A 9,259-nucleotide genomic window follows, 5' to 3' on the forward strand; every position below is an offset into this window, starting at 1 on the left:
CATGTCTCTGCTCATGCTGTTCCCCTTGTCTGAAATGTCTTTTTCCCTGTTTCTTCCCATGCTAATTTGTTCTCTGTTGAGTATGAGTGTGTGTGTGGATTCTTTAGAATGGGCATAATATTTATGTAGCTAAAGGGGTGATGATTGAGGCTAGTAAAGTACATGCAGATGTGTAGTTGTTGGGCCAGGAATAGTATGTTAGTCTGAAATAAGTATTAAAGACCTAAATGTAAGGCCAGACACTATAAAACTCTTAGAGGAAAACATAGGCAGAACACTCTATGACATAAATCACAGTAAGATCCTTTTGACCCACCTCCTAGAGAAATGGAAATAAAAAAAATAAACAAATGGGACCTAATGAAATTTGAAAGCTTTTGCATAGCAAAGGAAACCATGAACAAGACGAAAAGACAGCCCTCTGAATGGGAGAAAATATTTGCAAGTGAAGCAATGGACAAAGGATTAATCTCCAATATATACAAGCAGCTCATGCAGCTCAATATCTAAAGAACAAACAACCCAATCCAAAAATGGGCAGAAGACCTAAATCGACATTTCTCCAAAGAAGATATACAGATTGCCAACAAACCCATGAAAGGATGCTCAACATCACTAATCATTAGAGGAATGCACATCAAAACTACAATGAGGTATCACCTCACACCAGTCAGAATGGCCATCATCAAAAAGTCTGCAATCAATAAATGCTGGACAGGGTGTGGAGAAAAGGGAACCCTCTTGCACTGTTGGTGGGAATGTAAATTGATACAGCCACTATGGAGAACAGTATGGAGATTCCTTAAAAAACTAAAAATAGACCTACCATATGACCCAGCAATCCCACTACTAGACATATATCCTGAGAAAACCATAATTCAATAAGTCATGTACCACAATGTTCATCGCAGCTCTATATACAATATCCAGGACATGGAAGCAACCTAAGTGTCCAATGACAGATGAATGGATAAAGAAGATGTGGCACATATATACAATGGAATATTACTCAGCCATAAAAAAGAATGAAATTGAGTTATTTGTAGTGAAGTGGATGGACCTAGAGACTGTCCTACAGAATGAATTAAGTCAGAAAAAGAAAAACAAATACCATATGCTAACACATATATATGGAATCTAAAAAAAAAAAAAAAAAGGTTCTGAAGAACCTAGGGGCAGGACAGGAATAAAGATGAAGACGTAGAGAATGGACTTGTGGACATGGGGAGGGGGAAGGGTAAGCTAGGACCAAGTGAGAGTGTAGCATTGACTTATATACACTACCAAATGTAAAATAGATAGCTAGTGGGAAGCAGCTGCATAGCATGGGGAGATCAGCTCGGTGCTTTGTGAACACCTTGAGGGGTGGGATAGGGACTGTGGGAGGAAGACACAAGAGGGAGGAGATATGGGGATATATGTATATGTATAGCTGATTCACTTTGTTATAAAGTAGAAACTAACACACCACTATAAAGCAATTATACCCCAATAAAGATGTTTTTAAAAATAATTAAATAAATAAAGATAGCCTGAAATTCCATGGCAGGTTCAGAAGGACTCAGGTGATCCAGGAAGCTACAGATACATAGCAGTTCAGGAAAGTATTACTATGAGGAAGAGAAGTACCTGAAATTGTGCTGTTTCCAAGATACTCTTTTTTCACCTCATTGAATTTTGCTGATCACTGAATCTGCTTTGCTTGTGTGTTGGTAATAACTTCATTCATTTTTTGTTAATTTTCCTACCTGTATGGGTCTGTCTCAGCAATAGTGCTTTACTGTGCATTAATAATGATTACTGGTTACTGACTGAATGGGATGGCTCTTTCTACCAGGTCGGCATACATCTTCAGATTTCAGTCAAAACACTTATTTTTAATCCTTCTGAAAATAAAAAACATGATGCTTTGCAGTTATTTCAATCACCACTACTTCTTTTCAATCTTCAGCTCAAGGAAGCAGCATATCTTGCCATCTCCTCCACGAAAATCTTCAGTAAAAGGCGAAAGATTTATGCGTTTTGAAGAGAAACCACACAATTGCCATCTCCTTATTCACATTTGGTGCTACAATTTTTGTCAAGATGCCAGTTATCTGCCATGATAGACATATATTGGTAGATGGACTGTGGTCATAAAGTTTGATAATGGTGAAGAATTCTATTTAAGTTTTTTAGAGATGTTAGACTTTACTCCCTTCTAGTATGAGACCTGTTTCCGGAGAAAAGAAAAGAAAGGATATTGCATTTAGTTATGATTCATGAATGTCAGGATTTAAGTGTTTTAGCGCTTTGTGGGAGCGGAAGAGGTAGTGGAAACAGGAAGTCAGGCTGCCATAAACACATGCATAACAAATAATTAATTGACTACAGATGTGAGGGAACCTACAGAGAACATTAGAAAATACTATTGTACATGAAATGTATTAACGTTAATATTGTGAACAGCTGGATGGCTGAATGTTTGATAACGAAGCAAGTCATTTTAATTTGATCTAAACTTCAGCTTTTAATTGAATTTATAAGAACATGGGAAAAATTAACAGACAGATTCTGACAATCCAAAAATAATGTTTTGGCTCAGAGTCTAAGCTTCTCTCTAAATTTGGGGAATCTGGCTCTGGATAAAGATGGAGCAAAGAAAAATCCTGCTATAATACCAAGTACAGCAGATCTATGTCTCTGATTTTAAATAAATGCAGATTGTCATTGTTTGTCAGAAAAGTAACTATTTCTTTGGACATAATCATATCTTACAGTGACTAACAAGTCAGCTCTAATTATTAAATAGTTGGTTGAATCAGCTGCGTGACGTTTTCCTCTGTGAAATGTCAAGAACATCACGTAGAATCATTTTTTCAAAGACCTTCAAAGTGGAACAGTGTGAGGAGGCCAGAGATGAATCTTAGTTGTTAACAGACCCCAGAAGAACTGGGCAAGAAACTTTTTTTTTTTTATAATGGGACCCTGTGTCTTTTGACTAAGGCTGGCGAAGACTTATGTGTTCAAAGTTGCTGCTTCCTACAAGAAATATAAAAGATCATCAGTTTTCTTTTCCTGAAAAGGGTACCCTGAGCAATCACATTTGTATCCCAATAACCTCAATGTATAACCTAACCTGTCGCTGTTCTGCATCCTCAGATGAAATGTTCATCATCTTACTCCATCATTCAGTAGAACAATGCAAGGCAAAACAGACTATTCATGGTGGAAGATATGAATCATATTTCGGAGAAGAGGGGGTGCCTAAAGATGAAGTATAGTCTTTCTTCCGCTTGCAGAGGTGATGGATCTCTTCTGCCCCTCTTTTTTCTTATAAAAGAACAGATTCAGTTGTTTTCACCCAGTTCCCAAATCACACCAAGCTGAAAGTTTACTTTTTCAAAAATGGTGGACCAGATTTTCTCAAATAAGGAAATAGCCAGCTCAACAGTCATCTACTTCAAGGAGTTTCCCTAATTATCATTATCCCAGTTGATTTCTCCTTTTGCTTGCATCCTGAAGCATCTTACATACAATTTGAAAGCGTTATCAGATATTTTTATTCTTTTCTTTTACATTGTCTATCTTGGATCTCATTCTAAATAAGGCATTCTCTCGCTTTTATGTTTTGCATTTTCTATAGTGTCTAGAAAATGGCTATGTATACTATAGGAGCTTAATAGAAATGATCGGAGCAACATGTTCATCAATGTCCTTGGGTAGCCTCTATATTGGCAAAGGGTATTTGAAAAACTATTTAGCATCCAATAAAAAGTGTGGAAGTTATTTTTCCTTGGTAGAAACATTATATAGGAGTTCTGTGACTTGCACATTTTGATATATTATTTATTATGTAAATCATTGGTTGGCATTGGTAAGTTCATGGAGATATGAATTCCTTTTTAAATGACTTTTAAGTAACTTTCAAATAACTTTGAAAAATGCATCAATGAAGGCTTCAAACATTAGGGATATAGTAATATCTTAAAAGGAACATATCCAAAATGTAGAAAATAATCACTCTAACTGAAGAGGTTGTGATCAAACTAGCACCAGATTTTTTTGGATAATTAGTATACTGGTATCTGCTGATATAAATGAAGGGCTCTAACAATTATTTTGGTTAATTATGGTTGGTGATACAGAGTAGAGGAGGATACAGAAATATACAGCTGCTATGGAAGCCCAGGAATGAAAGGGATTTTGGAAGATACAGTCAGTTTCTGATTATCTATGTATAGTAATTCACACCCCATGACATATTTTAAATTTCATCACTGACTAGCTTTCCTTTGTTACCCAGCCTCACCTTTTCCCTCTATCAGTTTTGTGGTCTTTGGAAACTTCCACTTAGATGGGTATCTAGATTCAACAAAATATAACCAGCAAGGTGACTTTCTGGAGGAAATAACTGCATGGAATGAAAAGCAAAACACGTAGTTATAACATAGTAGATTCCAGGTGATTCTGTGCTCATGTGGAATAGCTTAGGCATTGTGAAAGTTCCTCTCACAACATAGGTTATTTACCAACCTTATTTGCATCAGTTTGTAGCACTCAACTGGGTGAACTAATTCGGAATTCTTTGCAAAGAATATTGAATGTCATTCACTCTTACTATAGATATTGGCCATGCAGAATTTAGACCCCATGAGACATTATATATTTTCAATCTATTTCATCAGCTGCTGGATAACGTGTACAAAAAGTTCTTCAGAATGAACGCAGCCATATTGATAGATTGAAAATTCCTAAAGGAGACTTCTCTGTTCTGGCCCCTGTATGGAATACACTCAAAGTAAAGGGAAAGGATTAGATGATTAGAGAATTAGATGTGGAATAAGTGAGGTGAGGGATGCTGACTGTAACCCCCTCCCCATTACCTTTATTAATTTTTTTCTAAAGTGTAGTATTAATGGAATGTCCTTCATGGACATTATCTGACTAAAAATTTGTTAAGAGCTAGATGATGGAGAATAGTGCCTTCTTGGATTGATTTTTTCTTTCATCTGATCATTCTTTTTTGTGTATTTGTCTTGTCTCCTCACAAGCACTTTCAGGACTGTGAGCATAGCTTCCTTATCATTTCTATTCCCCAGAGGCTGGGCAGAGTGGCATGTACTTACTACATAGTTGATCAATGTTGTTTGCATGAATGAATAACCTGATGAATCTATGTTTTCTTCATGCACATCAATATCTATTTCATTCATGACAGATAGTTTGCCTTTTCTTAAGGAAACCAGGAGACCGAGGCTTCCATGGCCAACTCTAATATTTGTCACTCTCAATATGAAGGGGTTCTTCTAATATCTTACTTCCAATACCCTTTCCTCTTGTTCTTTTTGTTGTGGGACTTCTTTTCTATCTCTTTTATTATGTTTGTACTTCATCATAAAATTTAAAAAAAAGGTTAGCTCTCTAAAAGACATCCTACAATTTCTTCTTATCCTTTCCAAACTTGGTTACCAATATGCATACCTTGCTATCATAATGTAGCAATTTTATTTTAAAATAGCATTAAGTATTTATTTATATTTTCTTTTTGGCAACCATCTTTAAACTTTTAAGTAGCTGTGACTGTGTTGAATGTATAAGTTAATGAATGAGTGGATCTTGAATTTGATGTATAAACATTAGAACAAAGTTCATGGAAGTGTCTGGCTGACCTTGTACATTACAGGAGTCCAAATTCTATAGTATACTTTTTCCTCTTTTCTAATTTAAGTAGAGAAAAGGGACTTCTTTATAGTTTCTGTTAGCTCCATAAAGGCAGAGACCATGGCTTTCATCTCCATTCTCCAGAACAGTGCTTAAAACATAGTAGATCATCAATGAAGATTTCTAGAAGGAATGAATGCAAATGAAGGTAATGTGATCAAGTAGCCACACTGATCTTCTAACTGTCCTCAAACCTGCTAATTAATTTTCCACCTCAGGGCCTTTGTACTTACTGTTTCCTCTGTTCTGAATGCTCTAGATACCCATGCAGGTGATTCAGTTATACATTTATGAATTACTTTACTATTACACGAAGTGAGCAAAAAAAATTAATAACATCACTGATTATTAGCTTTAACTTCCAGCTTGATTCATGGAGATTCATGGGGATGAGCAGCATAAATGGGGGACATAGAGATATCTATGATCTCAACTCTGTGTCATCTGTGTACCTCTACTTCTTTCATTCTGCCTTATTACAGGACAACTTTGACATCAATGTGAATGATGGGTTAGAAGGGGATATCATTCATTGAAATAGGGAAATCAGGAGAAGCCTCAAGTATTAAAGGGATGATGATGACTTTAGTTTGGGCATATTGAATCTGATGTAACTATTGGATCCCCAAGTGGCAATATCTTGCTGCAATTGTGATACATAAGTCTGAATCTGAAGTAAGAAGACTGAAAATTATCAGCACAGAGGTGGTAGTTGAACTCAAAGAGAGAGGATACTATCACCTAGGAAGAACTTGCAGCATGAGAAGAAATACAAGCTCCTTGGATCTATGCCCCTCATCACCTCTGAGCAAACCAGGAACCAGCATGCTGTGTTCCTAGATGCCCGCACTGAGTGTGTGTGGGTTTGGGCTGAAGTGTTCCATGGACTGCAGAGCATGGAGCTCAAAGTGATCTGAGAAGCAGTGTCGAAGGATGAAAGTGAAATAGTAGAGACTCAGATAATCCCAACTAAAAGGTCAGTTTGAAGGTGCGAGGCAAAGAGAGAGAATCTGGGCATGAGACAATGATTATGCCAAACCAAGGGCAGTGATCAGAATGTAATAGTATAGATGACGTCACATGGGGAGGTTCCCTGAGGACTGGGGCAGAGCCACCAGGGTCTTTCATACAACACATGCGGCTGAGGTGGAGGGTGGCAAAGAAGTTGCTAAGGGTACTGAGCCAACATAGAACAAGTACTAAATGATGCAAAGATAGAGAAGTTAGATGACCATTGGTGGAGGATTTTGCCAGAACATTTTCATTGCAATGGTGGGAGCAAAAGGCAAACTATAGTAGACTGAGAAGTGATGAGATAGGGAAAAATTGGAAACAACAATGCCAGACTCTTCTAGAGGGAAGGAGAGGGGACCAGTAACTAGAGGATGATGCAGGCTCTAGGCAGGATTTTTGCTTTGTTTATTTTTAGGAGAGATTCTTGAGCATGTGTGTAGCCTGTGAGAAATATCTTGAAAATGAGAAAGAGAGGAGATGGAGGAGGAGAACGAGAGAGATACAGACAGAGAGAGAGAATATGAATGAGAATAACAAACAGGCAAGGTCTTAAGAATTGTAGGGAATGGGGTCAAGAACATGGATGGAAAGATTTGTCTTGAAGCTGAGAAGTGAGACCTTTCTTCAGAGACTGCATTAAAGACTGTAGGGTGTAGAGTAATAAATAGGTTTTGGGGTGTTGAGATGGAAAGTTGAGGGAGTTGGTATTTTATTCTCTTTAAAGAAAAAAGCAAGGCTGAGATAAAAGGGAGTTTTTGTGACAGTAGTTGTTGTACAGATAACTTTGAGAAAGTTGGCAAAGGTTTGGAATAGAAGGATCCAGTAAAGCTGGAAGGGCCTTTACAAATCTCTTACTTCTGTGATATTCAAACTTTTATTTTTTAATCAGCAGAACCAGTTCTCCAAATGAATTCTTTCTAGAAGTCTAGCATATGCAAATCAGAGAGTTCAATGGCTCAGATGGAAGAGGTGGAAACATTATCATATCAAACATTATCATCCTTGCTCCCTACACCTACACATCTTCCTCATTGCCCGATGCAGTTCCAGAAACATCTGTGAGGAATGCCTAGGGCTCCTTTGAGCATGGTTTCTAAACTATGAACCTCACCATTTCATAGATGAGGGATCAAACCCAGAGGAATGAATTGATTTGTCTGGAGAAGAATCAGGACTGGAATCTCCCTCTTCTAAATCCTAGCCAGAACTTTTAAAATTTATTATGCTCTCCTACTGCTTATGGACCTAAAATCAGTTGCCCTCAATAAAAGTCTCCAAGAATCTGGAATTTTAGGCTTTATTTTTCCAACAACATTCCCATTAGATGACTCCATTTTGTACTTCACATTTATTTGTTAAAATATAAAAGGAAATGTCTTTTCCTACCTACCTTAAAACATTTAGATTAAATAAGAAGGTGTGATTTGCATAGAGATCCTTAGAAGGAAGTTGTATTGTATATTCAATATACTTGTGAAAAGCTATAAAGGCTTTTCTGGGGACATCATTAACCAGAACCGGGAATGAAAAGCATTGGAGTATTTTAAAATGCTAAATTACTACATGTAATCTTCAGCAACATTTTTTTTCACCTGGAATTATGTTTCTAAGATTCATCACGTTATTCTGTGTACTTGTAGTTCATTCATTTTCACTGCTATGTAATATTCTATTGTCTGACTATACCACTATTTCTTTATTGCAATTTAGGGGTACATATATATGTGGCAAAATTGGAATATTTATATTCTTATTTTTTCACATCTTTATTGGAGTATAAATGCTTTACAATGTTGTGTTGGTTTCTGCTGTACAACAAAATGAATCAGCTATGCATATACATATATCCCCATATCTCCTCCCTCTTGTGTCTCCCTCCCACACTCCCTATCCCAACCCTCTAGGTGGTCACAAACCAACGAGCTGATCTCCCTGTGCTATGCGGCTGCTTTCCACTAGCTATCTATTTTACATTTGGTAGTGTATATATGTCCATGCCAATCTCTCACTTCGTCCCAGCTTACCCATCCCCCTCCCCATGTCCTCAAGTCCATTCTCTACATCTGCATCTTTATTCCTGTCCTGCCCCTAGGTTCTTCATAACCATTTTTTTTTTAGATTCCATATATATGTGTTAGCATACGGTATTTGTTTTTCTCTTTCTGAAATGATTTTTTAAAATCAGAATAGTAATGACCTCTTAAGGGGAGAGAGGGGTATGGAATTAGAAAGAAGCCTCAGGGCAGCTTTAACATTATTAATAATATTTCATTGCAGGGGTTCTCAAAGCTGCCAGCATCAGCATCACCTGAAATCTTGTTAGAAATTCACATTTTCAAGTCCTACTCAGTTCTATTGAATCTGAAGTTCTGGGGTGTGTCCAGCAGTCGTGTTGTACCAAGCTCTGTAGGTGATTCTGATGTTGGAGAACCACTGTTGGAGGATTACGCTTTATAACTAACACAAAACTTCTCCCTCTCATTCTCTGTCTCTGTCTGTTTCTCATATTATATAATACAAAATACAATGAAAACATCTGAGC

At 37.1% G+C, this 9,259-nt stretch overlaps 1 pseudogene; it reads right to left on the reverse strand.

Annotated features, from left to right (window-relative positions):
• Positions 1-1,954: 1,954 nt before the first annotated feature.
• On the reverse strand, positions 1,955-2,042 carry LOC132482817 (U5 spliceosomal RNA; annotated as a pseudogene).
• Positions 2,043-9,259: the final 7,217 nt, after the last annotated feature.

This window comes from Mesoplodon densirostris, chromosome X (assembly GCF_025265405.1).
Source record: "Mesoplodon densirostris isolate mMesDen1 chromosome X, mMesDen1 primary haplotype, whole genome shotgun sequence".
NCBI classification, from domain to species: Eukaryota; Metazoa; Chordata; class Mammalia; order Artiodactyla; family Ziphiidae; genus Mesoplodon; species Mesoplodon densirostris.